The sequence below is a fragment of the Vidua macroura genome, chromosome 14 (genome assembly GCF_024509145.1).
Source record: "Vidua macroura isolate BioBank_ID:100142 chromosome 14, ASM2450914v1, whole genome shotgun sequence".
In the NCBI taxonomy this organism is placed as follows: domain Eukaryota; kingdom Metazoa; phylum Chordata; class Aves; order Passeriformes; family Viduidae; genus Vidua; species Vidua macroura.
The window spans coordinates 15,565,741-15,576,278 of NC_071584.1; the positions used below are offsets into that span (position 1 = coordinate 15,565,741).

Sequence of the window (10,538 nt, forward strand, 5' to 3'; positions counted from 1 at the left end):
TCTCCATTTTGTGTTGCCAAATGAGGAAGGAACAGAGTCCAGAGACCCTCATTTCCTCCCCGGGGTTGGAGAGGGGCCACGCTCCAGGAAACACAGCTTGGGTTTATCCACGGAGCAGGAGGAGGATCATCCACACCCTAAGAACGTTCCCCATGGCTGAGACCAAGGGAAGCTGTTCCTGAAATACCATGGGGTAGATGCAAGGGAATACCTGGAGCTGTGTGAGGGCAGGTTCAGGTTGGATTTTAGGAAAAGGTCTTCCTCCAGAGGGTGTTTTGGCACTGACCAGGCTCTCCAGGGAATGGTCACAGCCCCAGAGCTGCCAGAGCTCCAGGAGAGTTTGGACAACACTCCCAGGGATGCACAGGGTGGGATTGTTGGGGTGTCTGTGCAGGGCCAGCAGTTGGACTGGTTGATCCTGGTGGTCTCCTTGCCAGGAGATTCCATGGCTCTATGACCTCATGAGCCCTGCTGGGGTGGTTCCAGAGAGTGTCACAGTCCGAAGGCCAGCGCCGTGTGTCCATTCCTCCCTCGCCTTTCCCAGGCAGTGAACCAGACAGTTGTCCCAGTGATTTACCCTGGGATCATCTGTTCCCTGCTTTCTCTCTCTCCCGGTTCTCAGTCAGGCACGACAAGGGTTAATTAATTGCAGGGTGTGGAGCAGCAGGGCAGGAGGGAGTACCCAGCTCCTGTCACCCTGTGAGGCACAGGAATGACTCTGACTCCCGGGATGATCCCTGCTGGAAGTGCAGGTCAGGGCTGTGCTTTCCCCTGCAGATCCGGGGGTGGGAATCCAAGTGCCAAGCTGGATTATGTTGTTAAGCAAAGGGCTGGGAGTGCCAGACAGAGCCAGCCAAGGAGTGGGAAGATGTTAGGGAAGCTTCTCCCAGCTGTCCCCAGTCCCGCATTCCCGTCCCTCGACACACCCTCCCCACATCTGATCCTCAGCATCCATGAAGTTCTGTTCACCTTTCCCTGGGCCAGAGCAGCCCTTACCCATTTTCTGGCTTGGCTGTGTCCCTGGAATGTGTTTCTGTGTCTCCTGGCATCCTGCAGCCCCTTCCCAGTCTGCCCACTGGAGCTTTAACTGGGACAGTGTGAGGGACATGCAGGAAAACAAAGCTCCTGTCCAATGTCACCCACTTTTCCACCCAATTTCACGCAGGGTTTTTCCCATTCCCTGTGCATTAAAGTACCTTTTTCCAGAAAATTTCTGGGTCCATTAATTCCAGAGGCAGGATACCAACCAGTGGGATGAACAACTTCATCCCTGGGGGCTCCATTTCTCCATTTGGATTCGCTTTGCCTTGGCAGAGGAAGGCCAACCTCATCTGCCCCCTATTACCCACACCAAAACCATGTGTGAGCTTTTCTTCACTTTATAGGAGCCAAGCAGCTTGGAAAGGGATTTGGAGTTCTATTCATTCACAATATTCCCCCTTCATAATTATCCACGGAATTGCACCACACCAGGCCTTAAACTGATGTTTATTTTCTCTTCTAAGAGACCTGTAGCACATCCCTGAAATTCAAATCCCTGCTCCTGGACTGAAGTTTGGCTGTCCAGTGCCTCCCTTCATCCCCTTGGATCTGAAGTTTTCTTGCTGCTGCTGACTCCACCACAATTCCCTGGGTGGGAACTGCTGCTTTCCCTTTGTCCTTGCCAGTGTTTGGGGCTGGGAACAAACCTCCCATTTATTGTAAGCACAATATCCTGGAATATAAGGGGAATGTGAATGTCTGAGCAAGATCGGAGCCCTCTCCTGCAGTATCCTGGCATCAGAGGCATTCCCAGGAACACTGGGCAGTGACAGGAGCAGCAGGAGCACTGCTGGTCCTGGTACCTCCAAAAGAATGTAATTTATCCAGGCTGAGCATTTCTCTGGAAATGGGGCAGTTTAGGTGGCAGCAGTCACCTCCCAGGTTCAGGTGTCACTCCAACCTCGGGAATGTGCCAAGGAATGGGCTGCATCCAGCACGTGTCAACCTTGGTGTCTTTACAAGGCACTTCCTTGGATGTTTTACCCTGCTCCACATCCTCCCATCCCACAAGGACATTGAGCAGGTCCAAGAGACATGAAGTACCCCAGATCATCCTCTTTGGCAGTGAGACATGACAATGGCTGACAATGGTTGGGTTGCTGGAGTTAAAAAAGTACATTTGTTCTCCCTCCCTACCCAGAATTGTGAGGGAAAGCAGGAAAGTCCAGAAAATCAGCTGAGAAAAACCCGTTAACAGCAAGATTTGCCAAATAAGTGAGCGCATCCACTGGCCTGGAAAATGAGCCGGCGAGTGATGGAAGAGCCCTTTCCCAGTTCTGCACACTCAAGGAAACATTTAATACATCTGGAAGGAAAAATCTGCCTTGGCTCCTGCTGCCGGCGTAAATATTTGTGTTCGCAAGTGTTGGCAAATATTTGAGCCATCGATGTTGTTTAACCAAGAGCTTTGTCTCGCGGAGTCCCTCTCCCTGCTCAGGCTCCCTTGGAATCACATCAGCCGGTGGAATCCTCCTGGTGTTTATGAAGGATGGGATCAGACCCTTTCTCTTTGTGAATTAAAGACTAGGCAGGAGCTTATGGAGGTGACCAACAAAGGGTGTCGGAAGTGCTGACAAAGGTCATGCCCCAAATCCGATTGCTCTTGGCACGGATTCCTTTGGGAGATGGGGAATTGAGCCTGAATTTGCAGGCACAGAGCCATGCAAATGAAGGATTTTCTTGCCTCTACAGTAATTCCTAAGCTTTTATTTGCCATATTCCATGGAAAGGGACAGAGCAAAGACAATTTGCCTCCCGCCATGGCCGTGGTTGTTCAGGTCAGATATAGGAAGCCTCTGTAAAAAACTCCTGGACAAGAGTTTGGTGCCTCAACAGCTTCTGAGGGAAGAGAAGCAGAAGCGAAGTGCAAGGACAGCAGGAATTGGTAGCCTGGGAATGGAGAAGAGGGGCCTTGGCCTCTGGAGCAGGACTGTGACCACAGCTTGGATCTCTCCAGCTCTGGCCATGGAATTGGTCCCATGCTTGGTTTTCATCTTCCTTCAAGGACAAGTTGTAGACTTCCCATTCCTGGAAATGTCCAAGGCCAGGTTGCACAGGGCTTGGAGAAACCTGGGATAGTGGACGGTGACTCTGCCCATGGCAGGGGATGGACTGGATGGGATTTAAGGTCTCTTCCAGCCCAAACCATTCTGGGAATCCCTGATTATGCTCCATAAACACTCCTTGCTAACTCATACAGGGACCTTGCTAACATTGCCCTGAAGCTGATGGAGAGAATTCCCAGCTGTAATCCCAGCTCAGCGGTGGATGGCAACATCTAAATCCATGACAGCTGTTTCTGCAGTGACTTTGTGACTTGGCTCAGGGACCTGTCCCCCCTGTGCCCACTGTCGGTGACAGCATCACTGAGAAATTGTCCTGCTGATAAACAATTAGCAAGAAAGTCCTAAAAAATTGCCAGAGCAGTTTCTTGAGGAGCTTGAGGGGTGCCTTAAAATGCCTTCAAAGCCTTTTGTGCTTCAACCTGGGTCTAGAGAACACACTAAAGATGTTGAACTGGAAAAAAGAATTGCAAGCATATCCTGACAGAGCCAAACAAAAATTGCCATTTCAGACAGATGAGAGCCAGCACGGGGGAATCCTGGAGGAGTAAGGGTGGAGTGAACAGCCCTGAAACCACCTCAGCCTCACCCACCCTGGTGAGGACCACAGCAAGGGTAACTTTAAAGGACGAGGGTGACTTTAAAGGATGAGGACCACACCTGGATTTTTCAGACATGGAACATAGAGAGCAATAGAGGAGAACACTCCAGGCTCTTCCAGCTGTTTATTCAGTGGAAAATGTTCCAGCAAAAAGCCCCCACCTGCACTTCTGGGTGCTCTCCTGAAGCAGTGCTGTGCCAGGTAAGGCAGCAGGGCCAGCACAGGAGCTGCTGTCCCCTGCCCTGGCTGGCAGCTTCCTCCCAGTTGCTGCATTGACCTCTGAATAAACAAACCTCTGCAAAGGCCGTTCCTAACCCAGCCCACATTCCTCTGGTTGTAAACCCCGAGTGCAGGACACACTCCTGGGAATAAGCTCGCTGTGTTTTCCCTTTGATTCCAACCTCTTGGGAAGATTAAACAGTGTCATCAGCAGGTTAATGCCGGGTGACCTCCGCTGCTCCAAACATTATTGCCTTGCAAATAACGCTGACATTTCCATATTCCTGCCTTGCCCAAGGGTGCGGCAGCCACGTTCCAGGTGCTGCACCAGGAGCATGCTGGAAGGAAGTTGTGCAGGGATGGGAAAGGGCTGGGATCCAGCACTAAGGGCTGGGAGAAGGCAGGGAGCTCCCTAAGGAAGCTAAAATCCATCCTCCTGTGCCAGGCTCCAGGGAACAGATGTCTCCCTCACCTCCTGCTCAGGCTCCTGTGAAAGAGAGCAGGATCCCAGCTTGTTTCCTGTCCAGGTCTGGAGGATGAGCCTGTCACCAGCGTTTTGTGTCCCAGCTCACAGTTGAGTGGCCTGAAAGGGGCTCTGCGTGCCTGGATGGAAGGTGATGCCACCAGCAGCTGGTGGCAATGGAGAGACTTCCCAGGGGAGCATTGGCACTTCCCTGAGCTCAGGTGGAGAGGGAAGCACAGAGGTGTGAGGGAGTGATGGAGAGGGGAAGGACAGGGATGAGGAGCAGCAGGGAAAGCTCAGGGCAGCAGTGCAGGGACAGTCAGTGCCTGTGCTACACCTACTCCACGTTCTCCTATCACTGCAGCAGCACCAGCCCCTTCAGGCTGAGGAAAACCAGACTGAGCCCCAGATCCTCACCCGGTTTTCCCTGTAGGTGGGCAGACCCGTCCCCACAGCCCTCCACCCCCTGCTTCTCAAAGCCTGACTGTCTCCCTGTGAAGATGAACGTTTCTCTCACAGGTTTTTCTCTGGTTTTACAGCAAGGTCTTCCATGATCTAAACCCTCATCCTCCTATGGACTGCTCTCCCTCGCCTCTCCCATGCCAAGCCCAGAGGCCTGGCTGGATGCTGGCAGAGCTCCTGCATTCCCTGTGGGCCGCCAGTGCCTGGGCTGGACAGGACAAAGCTGCAGGGCCCCCTTTGTTGGGGCCAAACCCAGCCCAGGGCAGGGGCTCTGGCAGAGCTCCCTGTGCTCATCCCTAGGCACTGACAGGGATAAGTGTTTCCAGCTCCCAATTCCCTTTCCCGGTCAGAACATCAGGACTTTTCTGTGTCCCAGGAGGGTTTTACTGCCCTTTCAGGATGCTGTGAGATGGTGCAGCATCTCACCATGGGTCCAGTGATTCCCTGACAAATCCCCAGGGATATTCCTGCTCAGGAACACCCTGGGCTGAGTTCTGCCACCCCTGTGTCACCTCACCCAGCCCTGAGGGGAGGCCACACCAGCATGGCCTCCCAGGGTCACAGAGAGTCCCCAGACCTGCTGGAGAGGTGACACCCCCCAGCCATGTCCCTGTGTGTCTGGGACAGTCCCTCATCCCCCTCCTGCCCCTCCTGGGATGGAAACAGGGCCATGCTGGAGCAGGAAGCCAAGGACAGAGAACTGAATTCCAGCTCTTTCCTCAGCCCATAAATCCTGCAGTGCTCTGACTTTTCTAGGAATGATGCCTCAGGGAGGGTCTGTGTGGTCCAGAAAAAGAAAAGCAACTCAAACCATGCTTGAAACTCCCAAAGTCTGCTCATCAGCCTCCTCAGCATCCCACAGGCCCAGATCCCGGTGGTTTGAGGGCTCAGCTCTCTGGGATCTGGGATAGAAGCTGGGAGAGATGCTCCCTGCTTGGAGAGAGGGTTCACAGGGGTTCCTCAGGCCTGGCATCAGCTGTGTCCAAATCTGGTTGTGATCTCCCTGTGGAGAGGCCTGTGGCAGTCACAGGCACTGCCAAGGCTGGGCAGGGACTCTTGGGAGCACAGGAAGGCTCCTGGCTGCCTGGCATCCTGCAGAATCCCAGAATCATCAAAGTTGGAAGAGACCCAGAGCATCATCAAGTCCAACTACCCACCCAGCCCCACAATCAGCACCCCTAAACCCTGGCCCCCACATCCAGACACCTCTTGGTCACTTCCAGAGACAGTGACTCCACCACTTCCCTGGGCAACTTATTCCAAGGCCTGACCACTCTTCCAGTGAAAACATTTTTCTGAATATCCACTCTGAAGCTCCCCTGTGCGACTTGAGGCCATTTTCCTTTCTCACTTGGGACACGGCAGAAGCAATCGACCCCACCTTGCTACAGTCCCCTTCCAGGTGCTTGTGGAGAGCACTGAGGTCCCCCTGAAACTGTGAGGTCCCCTCAGAGCTCCAGCCCAGGCTGGGACCCCAGAGCCAGGTGAATTTGCCTTGTTGTAGGTGTGGGATCACAGAGAGGGAGCCTTCCCCTGAGCACCCCAAGCACGGCAAGGCTTCTGCAGGAGACAAAGGAGAGCTGGAGCTGTTTGGGCTGGGAGGAGGCTCTGCATCCAGGAAACACCTCCCGTGGGAGATGAGGGAGACCTGGCCACCCACAGCCCTGGCTTGCCAGGAATCCAGGCTTCCATCTGGCCAAAGCTGTGCCAGAAGTGTCACTGCCATCACCAGCAGGTCACCACCCCTTTCCCTGCATCTCTCTCCTCCTCTGCTCACCCTGGAACCAGCTGAGCTTTTTCACAACCAGGAAACAATCAAACAACCTCTTGAGCTGCTCCTGCTCCTGCCAGCACGGCCATCTCCCCAGCAAAGGATGCTGTGAGTATTCCCAAGGCCTGATGCTGTTCCGTGCTGTTATTCCAGCCTCCCGGTGGGGAAAACCCTCCGGGCTGCAAATACCTGCGTTTCGTTAAGTAAATAATCACACACGATAAAATATCCAGCGGCTGCTGGGATGGAGGAGGGGGGAGCAGGAATGCAGGCGTGGGGATGAGGTGCTGGCAGTCCCAGTATGCTCCAGCAGGTAACTGGGAGTGCTGGCACCACTGGAGAGGAATTAATGAAAAGCTTTTAGGGGGGTCTGTGGGGGGAGTGTTCCATTTGTTCAGAAAGAGCAGAGCTGGGAAATCCATCCAGCACAACTCATCCGGCCTCCTTGGGAAAGGCTTGGAAACTGCCCAGCTGTTTTGGGCTCCCAGGGGGCAGAGGAAGAGGAAGGTGGATGATCCCAGTGGAGGGGGAGCTGTTCCTAAAGCTCTGGGGGGCTTTCTGTGCCCCTCTGGGTGCTGGGACCTTCAGAAATGCTGTGAAGGCAACCCAGCTCTTGTGGGACTCCACTCTGCCCCTTTCCCAGGGCCACTGAGGAAGTTTTTGCTGGAGCCAGGCTGTGATCCCGAGTGTCCTGGCTTGCTGCCTGCTCCAACCATGAGCCCGTGGTGCTGCTACCTCCCTGCAAAGTCCTCTCCAGCTTTTTATGGCTCACCTGTTTGGGAGACTTCACACATTCAGAACCGAGGCTTAAAAACCTGTGGAGAGAAGGGAGGAAGGGAAAAGGGGAAAGAGGAGTTCAGCCAGGAGTGAAATACTCAGGAGGTGTTGGAGCCTTGGGCTGGGCCTCATCAAGGTTATCCAGGTCCATCCCAGACTATGGAAAGGCAGCTGGAGGGTTTGCCCTTGCCAGGATCACGGGGAGGGAGGTGTGGGGTAACCTGTGGGACTCTTGGGAAGGCCAGGAGGAGTGGAGTGGGATCAGGAAAGGCTCGTGCCAGGCACAGGTGGGCCTGATGGACAGCTTAGAGCTGTGCCTCGGATTGTGAGCTGGAGCTGGAAGCAGGGCTGAGAGGCTCCTGGAGTCATTTCTCAGTCATTTATTCATCTGTAATTGCCTGTCTGCCTGTCTCGGAGCTAATGACTGGCTGGGAAGATTTGCAGTTGGGTTTGCAGGAGGTAATTACATCCCAATCTCGCTGGATGACTGTGCCTCCAATGAAGATAAACTCGTTGGAATGGGGCTGCACAAGGCAGGGATCAGTTGTATTCCAGAGCCCAGGCATGGCAGGGCAGATAAGGAATGTTTGCGCCGCTGCTTCTTTATCTGCTGACCTATTAAAAGCTTTTCTGTCTGAAGGGAGTGAGGAGCCACCAAGGGGGTTAATCCCACAGCTCCTCACTCCTGATGGATGCGATTCCAGCCTCCTGGTGAGACTCGATCACTGGCTTGGGGTTCTCTGGGTGCTCCTGCTCCTTTCTTTAGGCAGGGCTGGGTTGGTTTTTTCAGCTGCCCCGAGCTGAGCTCCAGGTCAGACTCCAGCAAAAGGAGAATACACAGCTGGGAAAATCCAGCTGATGCCTGGGAATAAAGCCCTGTCTGGGGGGGCAGGGAAGGGGCTGCAGCAGCAGGACATGAGTGGGTTCAAGGCTGATGTTTGGATAAACCCTCCTTCCTGTTCAGGAGCCCTTTGCTTATTCCAGCACTGCACAAGAAGTTTCTCTCTGTCCCCGTCCCCTCGGTAAAGCATCACTCGAGTGCATCATTTGTCACCAGCTTTGTCACCTGAGGATACTTTTGGAACATTGGGGGCCCTCGTGCAGTCCCAGCCCTGCTGTGGGTCCTGGCAGTGCCTCAGGAGCACTGGCTGTACCATGGGGACACCCCAGGGGACAGGAGGAGGCACCTTTGCTCTCCTCAGGCCTTTCCTGGCGTGTGACTTCAAACCCCGGCCCAGCTCAGAGAAGGAGCCAAAGCTCTGAGGACATTTCTGGAATATTGGATGGCCTCATGCAGTGCCAGTCCTGCTGCAGGTCCTGGCTGTGCCGTGGGGACATCCCAGGGGACAGGAGGAGGAGCCTTCACTCTCCTCAGGCCTCTCCTGGTGTGTGACTTTAAAGCCCCAGCCCCGCTTGGAGCACGAGCCAAAGCTCTGAGCTCATCCCTGTCCCAGGGAGCTGCTAAACCCCCTCAAATCTTTCTTGTTCAGCAGCACTTCATATAAATCCCATAATGTGCGGATCACTCTGGCTGCCAACGGCTCTGGGGCCGGGGGGGAGGATGCTGGGGGGGATTATTGCAGTCCCTGCTCCATTCCCAGGGGATCCCGGGAAACCACGGGCTGCCAGCACATGTCTGCAGGATGGAGGCACGCTGGGACCCCCGGGAATCAGCTGGCAAAGGGGATGCACTGGGGATGGATTAACAGCCCATTAGGGCAGAGGCTCGGGGCTGCCTTTCTCAAATCCCCTCTGGAATGCCGGGATTCCTGCCTTCCATCCCGGCATCCTTCGGCCCATGGAACATCAGTGAGGGCTCAGGGCACTGCACAGCCCTTCCCGAAGGGAGGGCAGGGATTTCCTGCCATGAACCCAACAGGTCTGCTCCGTGCTGCAGGTGCTGGCTGTGGATGTGGCCGAAGGAACACTCGGGAATGACTCGAACCTGCTGCTGGAGGAGCTGCAGCCACGCAGGAAGAGCCTTTGGGCACAACAGCCCGCCTGCTTTTCCCCTGCTCCCAGGAAATCACTGCCCAAGAGGCTTCCAGGAGCAGCATGATCCCAATTCCTCCCTTCCTGCTGTGCCAGGGAGTTCATCCTGGTGGCCAAGGAATGACTTTAAATCTGATTTTTCTCTCTCCAGAAATAATAATCTGGAATCGGTAACAAAACCCACACTGGGTGGAGGCCTTTTGCCCCTGAGGGCCACTGGATCCCTGCTGGGATCATGACCTGGTTATTGGAGATGACTGAGAAGTGCATATTCCAAAATGGGATATTGGAATCATCCGTGGAATCCTTCTCACCAAGGAAAATCAAAAAAATCTGGAAGTTTGTGCTCAGAGTGAGAGATTTCTGGCTGCAGAAGTTACCTTTGCCGTGGGATTCTGGGCTTAAACCTGGGACAGTCACATCCCATTCCCCTCAGTCCCTGGGTTAGCACAGGTCAAGTCACAAATCCTTCGGGAATTTCATGTGGAGAGTTTTACAATGGGAAGAACTCCAAATAGGTAGTTTTGCCACCTACTTGGATACAGATGGGCAGCACTTTGAATCCCGTTCAGAATTCCAGGAATAGGTTGTGTTGTGATGGAAAAGAGCAGGAGGAAAAGGGAAACTGCTGCTGTAATGCCATGGAATGCTCAAATAGATCCCTGGCATTCAGGCATTGGGATCAGCCTGGCTACAAGGGATTAAGAAAATTATAATGATATTTTTACTTCCCAGAGAACAGAGTTTCATCCAAAATAAAACCTTTGCAAAAGGGGAAGAAAAAAAAAGGAAGATAAAAATAGCCCAATGAATCGGCACAGCAGGAAAATTCCGAGCTGGTCATGGAATGAGCGTCAGCATTCCCTGTTTGTGAATTCCTCACTCAAAGTGGGTTTTGTTACAATCCTGGAATGAAATAAAGTCACTATGAAAAGTTGCTTTTTAAAAGCTCTTTGCATCACTGGTATAAAGCAGAGGCTTCCTGGTAAAACCCAAATCCAGACTCTGGGAGCTTTCTGGATCTTTGTGGGTTTGGGAGAATGGCAGCAAGATGAGAAACCCCAGAGAAAATGGGAATTTTCCTGCCTGAGAAGGCAGTGGATATTAGGCCAGTTCATCTCCTTCATTTCTTGAATTATTCCTGTATAA

The 10,538-nt window shown here is 53.5% G+C and overlaps 1 long non-coding RNA gene across 1 annotated transcript; it reads left to right on the top strand.

The window, feature by feature from the left end:
• The first annotated feature begins 499 nt into the window (after window positions 1-499).
• Window positions 500-2,364, top strand: LOC128814438 (uncharacterized). Its single transcript, XR_008439374.1, has 2 exons — window positions 500-752; window positions 2,183-2,364. It is a non-coding gene; the product is annotated as an uncharacterized LOC128814438 (long non-coding RNA).
• Window positions 2,365-10,538: the final 8,174 nt, after the last annotated feature.